The sequence below is a fragment of the Anguilla anguilla genome, chromosome 10 (assembly GCF_013347855.1).
Source record: "Anguilla anguilla isolate fAngAng1 chromosome 10, fAngAng1.pri, whole genome shotgun sequence".
NCBI classification, from domain to species: Eukaryota; Metazoa; Chordata; class Actinopteri; order Anguilliformes; family Anguillidae; genus Anguilla; species Anguilla anguilla.
The window spans coordinates 39,820,981-39,831,761 of record NC_049210.1 but is presented as its reverse complement, the minus strand read 5'-3'; positions in this window follow the sequence as shown (position 1 = coordinate 39,831,761).

Below are 10,781 nucleotides of genomic sequence, written 5' to 3'. Positions count from 1 at the left end.
GATCTAATATGAGAGTTTAAGTAGTAGCTCATCTGTGGCGACATTTTAATGTATCTTCCCTGTTTATATATAGCTGTTGTACAGACCCTTTTAATGATGATATATAATGATGTATTGTATTGTTCTGATGTTGCATTGTTTTTATATCAGTTCTAACGTGCTCAGGGGACTACAGAATAAAATTAGCTCTATAACTAACGGTGACAGGTTTACAGGGATGTGAAAACTGAGCTGTTGATCAATGTGCACTGTCCTTGTTAAATGAATGAATTAATGAATGAATGAATAAATAATTAAATAAATAAATAAATAAATAAAAAGGGAAATAATACAGTGAGATCATGTCTGTATCTGTGTGAGTTTTTACAGTGGAATTTGTGGCATAGAGTGGTGCAGGGCTATAATAAGCAAAGCTGTACCATTAGTATTATAAATTGGAGTCGTAGATGTGTGTAACAATATGAACTTTTACAATAGACACAAGTGGATATATTTCTGTAAACAAGTAACACTAGTAAGTTGGCCAGTAGACATCACCATGCAATAAATAATGACTTACATCCATCAACAAAAGCCATGATGGATACTGATGGCTCTTTCTAAAGTAATTGCTGAAAACATCATATTTCACTACAATGGCTTTAGAATAGTCTACATCAATAAAGTGACAGAAGTAATATATATTTTAGTAAGGCAGTCACTATCAAAACTCAATAGAAAGACTATGTCTGCAGGCAACATGACAGACATAGACAGACCCTCTCTAGTTTGTGGTGCTCAGTCGATCTGATACAAACCACAAGCAATGGAAATGGTCATTCCCAGGTGCTCTTTATGTGCAGCAGCTGACACAGATCCACTGACCTGTAAACAGTGAATTATGAAAGACCACAAAGAACAATTATGTCAGCTAACCCTGAAGTGTTTGCTGGTAAAAAGAATTGTGTGTGTGTGTGTGTGTGTGCATGTGTGTGTGCATGTGTGTGTGCATGCTCTGCATTGAGTTAACGTCCTTTCACAGAAATGATGTTTGCGCTGCTGAGTCAGAGGAGAGCTGTCCTGGCAAAGCCAAACCCACTTCCCGGAGTGAGTTCTACTCCATTAAGTAATTGTCTGTGGCTTCCCCCCCCCCCCCCCCCCCCCCACCACAACACAGGCCAATCAGAAGCAGCGGGGGCGGAAACTATCTCAGAATAATTCCAGCCATATTTAGAGTTATCGCTGATGGAAAGATATCCACCAATCACAGAACGGTGCAGTTACTGCAGAGTCATCACCTTCTGTAAGCTTCTGAAAACCCGCCTCTACTTGGATCTGCGGTGAAGATGCATCCCATGGCCTTTCGAGGCCAGCCTACCAGGGCTCTTTCTGAAAAGAAGTCCCTGGTGGAGGGTAGATGGCATTTAGATAAAAATGTATATGTACTGTATTGTTTTGGTGGTGGCTATGTGGTGTATATATAAATATGTATTTGTATATAGTTATATGTGAGAAAGAGGCTGTGGTCTGTCTAATTTGTGTGTGTTTGCGTGGTCAAGAGGGATTACAGAGTGTGCATGGTGTTGTATTTATGGGGAGTTTGAAGGTGTTTACATACTCAGTATAAATGTTCTATTTGCTATTTTCCTTTGGGATCTCTGTTGGTCCTCTCCCTGTTAGTCTCAGTTTGTCATATAGATGTATTAATTTATGCAGTTTCACTGCAATTCATGAGCATTCCCTGGCTCTTATGTCTACTGCCATCTTGTTTGCTTACGGCAGCATGACAAGATTCATCTTTGATTGGGCCGTACTGCACAATCAGCACTTTGCTGATTGTGCACTTTTTGTAGTTTTGGAGTTTTGCAGGTTGTAGTTGTAGTTTGAAGTCAAAATATATTAAGCTGTATATTACTTGTACATTCCATTCTGTATTAATTTGTTGCATGAATAGATGCCCTGTGTCTCACCCTGGATGCGGGTATGTCTGAAAATTGAATGAATGAGAATAATAACAGCTGTGTAATCTTAATTGACAGCTAATCAAATCAATCAATACTTCATTGTCAGTTAAATGTATAGCCTGTTGTAAATTCATCAATATGCTTATCTACCTCCTTTAGAGTGTATTTACTGTGTGCCAAAGTAAAAAAGATTTTTGTGGTGTACAAACAAATAGGCCACATTGACAAGGAATGACTTATGTATAGGAATGAGTAAATTATATTAAAACAGAAGAACAGGTCTGGATTTGTGAGGAAACATTGGCTTTGCTGGTTTGACAGAAACCTAACATTCTTCACACGTCTTTGAAAATCTAACAGAAGAAAAATATATATGTCTTTAAAAGCACAAATTACATCTTATGTAAATTTTCATCTAAGCCCTTTTCTTTGCTGGCTGAATGAAAAGGAGAAAAAAAACATCCATTCGCACAGGAGTGCAATGAACAGAAGCTACAGTCTGTCAGAACACGTGTCACCTGAAGTGTGACATAGCACTGAACGTTATAGATAAGGCTAGAAAGATTCCTTTGATGACAGTACATGAGGTCTCAAATTAAACAATACGTTTGTTCCATTCTCTGAATAAATGGCTGTTCTGCTGATGTGGGGGTTGATTGTTTTTTTATTCTCTTTTGTACCCCTGGACTCTTCCTGGCTGTAAATGAGGTCCACAGCCCTCCTCAGCCTGGTGGTGCACCCTGAAATTCATCTCGCTTCCTTCGTTTACATTCAGCTCACACACTCCGCTGAGAGGCTATAAGAGGTTCAATCTGTTCTGGGACAATAATCACAATCCATTAAACTTTGTTCCCTGTTGTATTTGTTCTGGAGTAGATTTACTACATTTACTGCGGTGATTCTGAGCTCAGCCAAAAAGAAATAAGAAATTCTAATGCAAAATGTTGAGTTGTTTTGCGTGTGTGTGGGTGTATGAGCATGTTTGAATGTGTGTATATGTGCATTGTGTGTGTGTGTGTGTGTGTGTGTGTGTGTGTGTGTGTATGTAAATGCATGATCAATTTATGTTCCAGAAATTATTGTACACGTTTCAAATGCACTGCAGAGATTTTTAAAAAGTATAACTATCTCAGTAAGAATGTATAAAACTGTAAATTTTATTCCCTTACTGACTTTGACCTCCGAAAGAGCATGTTTATTTTTGTTGCGCTGATGCTGTGGTGCTATTTGTCAAACCTTTCAAAACTTTCTGCGGGTGATAAGTATCACATTGTAAGAGATTTTTAAAGTACATATTGCAGTTGATGGAAATTAATGGCCGTGTCATCGAGAGGTTACGAGAGCCCCAATACTTGGTGTTCCTTGTTCTAATGCTTCAGAGCTACAATGCTCTCTCTCCAAATGGTGCACGGCAATCAATTTTCAATTACGTTACTCTGATGAGAACCACGTCGACTGAAAATGTCAACTTGTGCTGTTATCACTCACAATACATGTCCACCCAGTTCATGACTCTAATAAGACAACGGTGATTTTGACCGATGCTTTCCATTAATTGTTCTTTCATAACAGTCCGTTATTTTCCGTTTCTACAAAAAAGGTGCGGATTATTGGACAAGCCTTCCAGGTGCGAGCGATCCATCATATCTGCGCTTGTGTCACTTTCACTGCGAATCTTCTCCAGTTATGCTCCTTTTAACGTCAGACTAATGCCTGAAAGCTGCCCTTTTATTGTTCTCTGCAGGGCTTTATGCTATTGTGTGGAATCGATGCCATGCAGCATTCCAACAAACAGTTTTTACATTTAGTTGTTTTTCTAAAAGGAGGTTACTGCCCTGCAAACAGTTGCCTAGAAACATTGTTATTTTCTTTCCTGTGTTGAAGAATACGATGTAGCTATGATACCAATAAATGTGACATACATATTTGCTGAAAATTGCCCTCCAGTGAGCTACATAATTTGTATATGTGAATGCTTGATGCTTTGAACTTTGTTCATGTTGATTACATATTATAGAGTTGTTATGATTCAGAGAGTACAGTATGTACCAAACCTTTTCCATGAAGCATGGTTTGAATGTGCATGGGAGTGTGTGTGTTTGTGTAAAAATGTTTTATTATTTTTGAGAGTACTGTTCAGACAATATAAAAAAGATAACTCCTGATAAGCAGAACTATTGCACTTAAGACTTCAAAAAATACAAACACTTCACATATTTTTTTCTTTTGGTGTACTGATTTGCAAAAGGTGGTAACTGTGTTCTGCAAAGAGAGGAATAAATTAATTGAGATTGAGCTACTGCTGAGAAGCCCAGGTGTATGGAGATAATTAAAACCACAGAACATAATTACACCTATCAAGGCGAGGAATTTTCAGTGACAATGCTCTGGACACAGATGCTCATTTTGATTATTCGGTGCAAAATAGTAATATTCAAGGATTCATGCATTTTTAGGGGACAATCAATCAGCCAAGAAGCAGCACGCATTCACATCATGCATACATATAAAGGCACAACTGTATTGCAATCAGTTTAGTTGCCTTACTTTGCTAGCCTAATTAAACATGCATGTTACCTTTTTTATTTTTGCGTTGATTTTGACTTTCAAACTTTCATCTTTTTATGATCTTTCATGCACGTATTAAGTAATATCCCATGGTGGCTCACTGTTAGATCTCATAATATCCATCGGCAAACCTATAAAAAAGCCCTTGAGGTAATCATTTATCATTATGTTCAATGGACAGGACTTTCCAAACTTATGATAGAAATAATTATCTTCAGTAGGAATCCCAGTGTTGATATGTTCAGCTAAATTTACGATTAAAATTCTCATCAACAAAAGATGTTTTTCAGGCAATTTAGGCAACAGTAAATATAAAATGGTGGAACTACTTCAGAAGAACAACGGCAATAATATCTTGACTTCTGGTAATTTAATGATGAAAATCTGAAGAACGTAGTCTTTAGTTCTATTGTATGTATTGCTTGCACATTTGGCTCAGTGCTTGTATCCATTGGTCACCGCTGTCTCCCGGATATGGTATTAGCCCTTTTTGTGCTCCCTAGTCACGCACACCCAAATTTTTTTCTCCCCTGGATAGTGACTTGCAAAAATGAGATGTCAGCCGCAGGAAAATTAGAACACATTTCATGTCATTTCCTCTTAGGCTGAAACACAGTTTAAGATTTCTCAGACTTCCATAAAAGCCCACACTGCTCTTTGAAGTTCATTACTTTGAATACACTGTTGACTCACATTGTATGTTGAGAAAGCAAACAGATTTCCTCCAAAAACTGCACGAGTGATCTAAAACTTAAACATACAGTTTGTTTGATTTTTTTTAACTTCCCCATGGTAGTAGTTTAAAGCAGAAAATGTTTTAGTAGTCAAAGTGTGCATTTTAAAAGCTGAAGAAAAGCACAGATACATTGAACAGAGTGTTCTTACAACATTGGAACATGTCAGCATGCATATATCCAAAATTGCAATGAGTAGTACTCTCAAATGTTGAAAATACTCTCTTTGATGTATTTGACATCACGTGTACTAAATTTTCCCACAGAAACAGAATTTTCTTTTAAAAAAATGACAAACGGGTGACCTGCCGTGTAGAATAAGGGACTTTCTCCATTCTTCTGTCACTGGATTGAGATGTGTCAACACGAGTTACCCTGGAGCCATTAGTGACTAAAGCAATGACTGACTTATTTTAGATATTCATGACGTTGAGACCAGTGACAAGCCTTAATCAAATCAATCATGGTGAGTCACCTTTCTTTAGCTGGTTTCATGATGTCCTCTATGCTACCCTCAGCAATGATGGTTCAATAGGAATTCAGACTGGTCAAAGTCACACAACTTAGGGAACAACATGGATTCATATGGTACAGATCAGGCACCAAGACTAATGGAAAATGGGGCACTGGACTAATTTGATCTCAATTATCTACCCTTTCATTTAAAAAACAAAGACTGCCCATCATTCAACTGCCCCAAGAAAAACATGCATGCACAATTCACTTGGACAGAAAAAATGAACACAATTATGCTGATGATGGGTTGTTGATACGACCCCTCTTTTTACTTCAAGAAAAAAAAATACTTCAGTGTTTTCCTCTGACAATTTAAAATTCACATGAAATTAAAAAGCCAGATTATCACTGTCTAATTTGTGTAGGATTTATGTCTAGGAGTTATCTTTAAAGCACAGGGAAACTAAAACTAATAGCCTCTGCTTACTCTCTTCAGTCTTCGTTTTTCAGGACTTTATCATTCCCACGTGTTTGCCACTAAAACTGTGCCCAAATTGCATTGAACGGTGACATTTTCGCTAACTTTTGTATCTCTGAAGCCACACGTTCAAATCAATCTGTACGACACAAAGAGAAATGGCTTTAGTCTTAACTGCCTTTTCCACAATTGAAAATCAATTGAAGATGAGTAGCCTAGAGATGTAATAAGAAAGGGAGTGGAATCACGCATCCCTGAGAAGATAAACAAAGTATTTTAGGAATAACTAGCTGAAACATTCAATTTTCAAATTATGTGTTAAAGGTCATCTATTTATACTATTTTTTTTCTTTTTTTGTTCCACAAGGTCTACCGTACATGTTGGTGAGGTTTTTAAGGGACAAAATATTGCAATACATTTCTTATTAAATACAGTGAGTTTCTTACGTTTCAAGATGAACAGGTCATTTTGGGTGGGCATTGTATGTTTTTCCATATGCTCTGCATTGATTGGTTAGTTGAATGACACCTGTTTTCACAGCTGCCCCGTTGTGAAGCAGAAAGAGGGGTTAATTCTGAATGGGCCATTTGACCTGGTGATTTTTTTTTTCTTATACAACAACAAAAAAATGCGAAGTAGAAGGAGAGTTCATATTTTATCATGCCACACTGCACAATCAATGCCTAAACTCGGTAACACTGATTTCCAAGGTACAGGACCTTTAAATCAATGATGAGCTAAGCTAAATTTGAGCTAAGCTGAATTTGAACCAAATCTTCATTTTGAAGTTATGGCAGAAACCATCTTTTGTAAAATAAATGGTTGTCATTTAGGATCTTTGGCCTTACAGCTATAGCCTGTAAAATCTATGAATAAATAAGGTTTATAATCAAGTGATGCTGAATGATGCTCCTTTATACCTTAAGGGAAAAAGCCAAAATCCTAAGCTGGTGCTGTCAAAAAAGCTCAAAGCTCTGTATTGACTCTCAGAGTATTTATGAGGCTGCAGAAGGGATTTTCAGAGACAGGCGGGTAGTAAATTATGCGGCTGTAAGAGGTTTTATATCATAGATAGTCCTCAATTTCTATCTGAGCACCTGCCAGCCTGCATCTTTGGTGCATTCCTTAAAGCTCGGTGACTGAAATTGTAAAAAAATAAAAATAAAATTGGAAAAGTGGATTTGCATGTTGGTTAAAGCCTCTGCTGCTCGCCCATACATTTTCATTAGGGTTACCTCAGCCTCAGAAAGCCAATGAGAGAAGGTTTGCTCATCTCTGGGCCGATTGGGGCCTGAGTAACAAAGTTTTATTACATTTGGTCTATATGCGTTCAGTCACAGAATATGATTCACTATGTCTCGTAACAGGTCGCTTGATTGTAACAGTAATAAAACACAATATCGTCAAAATAGTGGCTCAGCTGCTTTTCAGTAAATGCTGCTTAGAATGCTACGTAGTTAGCTAGAAGATAGCATATGACTCGCCACTTGCTTATGGCCTTAATGAGTGGGCTGGCTTTCTGGGCCTGTAAAATCGCCAGGAAGCATGCTGGTCACATTTCCCTGGCGTCGACCCCATCGTTGCCGTGGATACCCCGCCGAGCCGCACGCTTCGAAAAATATCACAGTGCATTTTTCCCCGACCGAATGGATTTTCTGTCAGCGTACGAACATCAGATATAAAGACTGCTGGCAGCCAGGAGGAGAAGGTGTGGGCACTGTGAGCCTGGGAATTAATGCGGTGTGACAGGAAGGGTTTCCCCAGCAGCGATGACACAAGCACACCCCCGAGCACCTCTGCGCAGAGAATTCAGAGATCAAACGTTATGGTTTCTGCATCCCGAGCACCACATCCTGGATTCAATCAACCTTTGTCCATAGCTTTTCACTTAAGCTTGACATTTTTGTTGCGAGAGAAAAAAAAAGAAAAAACATTATTTGAACTGCAAGTCAATGTTGAGGACAAAATATCGATCAAATCCTGGGGTACGTCCAATGAGAAAATCTGGAAGAAATTTCAGGGTGCCTCCCATGACAAAACATTGATGAAATCCTGGGGTACCTCCAGCCAAAGTTAGAAGGAACATAAAGAACCAAACTGCATTTGGGCTAATACTTCCTTTGATCTATCTGACCAGATCTGCTAATTGTTCCATTCATGGACTGTTTCTATCAACGAGACAACAACACTATGTTATATACTGGTAGTCCTCCGACAGAGTACATGCCTAACTCCATAGCAACAGGAAAGGAGACTCTCCTGATGCAATTAAAAGCAATAGAGATGAACTCTTATTCAGTCTGTAATTACCACTCTAAATTACCAAATGTGTGGAAAACAGTCATTTGGACAAACCACGCAGTAGAGGGAAAATAAGAAAATGAGATTAACAGAGACGAACCCAAAGTGATACATTATTCATTTGGGTAAGTATTTTAGAGAGAGTCAGGTCAGGTTCCGGAGAAATCTCAAACAGCTGTAAGCCCCTGAAGAAAAGCACAATTAGTTATCTATCCCTACCTCTGCAGAGCTAAGGGGAAAAAACAATTAACATCAATGTCAGTATCCATCTATTATCATTCACACAAATATAAGATGACAAATTATAGTGAGCACAGCGATTCGCCCACACAGCTCCCCTCCCTCACCCCCCCACCCCCCCAACCAATGAGGACAGTAGGTGTGTGTGTGTGCCTGCGTGTGTGTGTGTGTATGCATTCTTGTGTGTGTGTTTGTGTGTATGTGTGCCTGTGTGTTGGTCTGAACTCCCTCTCTGAAGCATTAGTGAATTTTAAAAAATTCTTGAGTTTCCTGCATTTAGAGTGTGCAAGCGAAACCACATTTAGAGCTCACTACAATGATTTTTCAAAAGATTCTGGCCCTCAGGTAGAAGTACTTCATGGGCCTTGCGTTGAATTGTTGTATTGTTGAGGCATGCATTTTGTAGCCAATGGCAAAGTAGCATTTGTATGAGCACGATGTATTGTATGACATATTTGTTCACAGGAAGAAAACTAATTTAGGAATGTGGAAGAATTAGATCAGGGGTTATGCATTGCTTTCGCGGGCCTGTGAAATGTAAAATTTAAACAGAGCTCAAAAAATGTGTTAATCTCATTGTTAAATGTTTAACTGATATAAAAAAAGCTGTTTCGTAGAGCACGGGAAGAAAGAAACACTTTCAAACTGAAAGAATAAATATGTTATGCAAACATGATACTATAAAAGCATCGTCTGTATTTTTTATCCTACATGCATATTATAGGATTACTTGTAGTCTGTCAGTAAGGCTATATTCCGTACCAAGACCTCTAAAATATGGTGTGTTAAAATACATAAGCATTTGAGAGTGTTTCAAACCAAGACCATGTAATCTTCCCTGGCATCCATGTAATCCTGTAAATACTCTGTGTTATAGCCAACATACAGTACAGTGGTAGTGACAAATAGCAATACAGCATTTCCTCCTCCATCTTCATATAAATCCCAAATTTACATTTCCTAAAATCTCTTTTGTATCGTGGCAGTAAACCCCCGTGCTCAAGTTTTCCGAAACCAATGGTCATGACCGCCTAGTGTTGTGCCCACAAAGCCAAACAAATCACACAAGACCTTAAGAGAGCTGTGCATAAATGAACACCCTCAAACCTCAATGAGCTGAAGCCGTTTTGTGAGAAGGAGTGGCCCAGAATTCCTCAGCTGTGATGCAAGAGACCAATAAACCCATCCAGAAAACAATTACTTTATGTTACTGTTGCTATAAGGGGGGAGTTCTACTCGCTACTGAGACATAGGGAGCATTCACTTTTCATAGAAGGCACTTCGGCTTTTTTCTCATTTAATAAATAATGACGAAGTTAAATCTGCTGTATTATTACTGACGTGAGGTTAGATTTATGTACTGTTAAGACATGGTGACGATTACATGAGGGTTAGTTTTGTCCTAGTGTGTAAAACCATAGAATTGAAAGGGGGTATACTATTTTTACATCACTGTACTGTATATATCACTCAATACAGTATATAGAGTGTATTACACTCTTGTGTATTCCTGAGTTTAGTGTATGAACCCAGGAGCGACCTGTGGCATATTTTATGTGTGATTTATATGAAGGTTTTACATTAAGGGAAGCGCTTCTGTGCTCTCCAGGGATATCTGAAGCACTGAGCCAGAGGAGCATGCCTGTCTCTTTGCATTAAAAGCACTTTGCCATTAGACCTGTGGGTGCCATTAGACCTGGGGGGTCTGACTTCGTGAATCATCACGCTCAGATAAAACAGACGGTGCTCTTCAGTAATATTTTTTGCATGTATAGTGACACGGTAGTGGGTGGGGGGTGGTCACTGTGTCAGGAGTGAATGGATAAGACACGAAGGAAAGTTGATGGCTTAGCACTGTTTATTTTTCTCCCTGAGGAGTACAGAAGCATAAAACAACAAAAGAATAAAATCCAATAACAGTTCCTACAACACACACACATGCACATACACACACACTCTCACACACACACACACACACACACACTTACACACACTCACACATGCACACACACACACTCACATATGCACACGCACACGCACACACACACACACACACACAC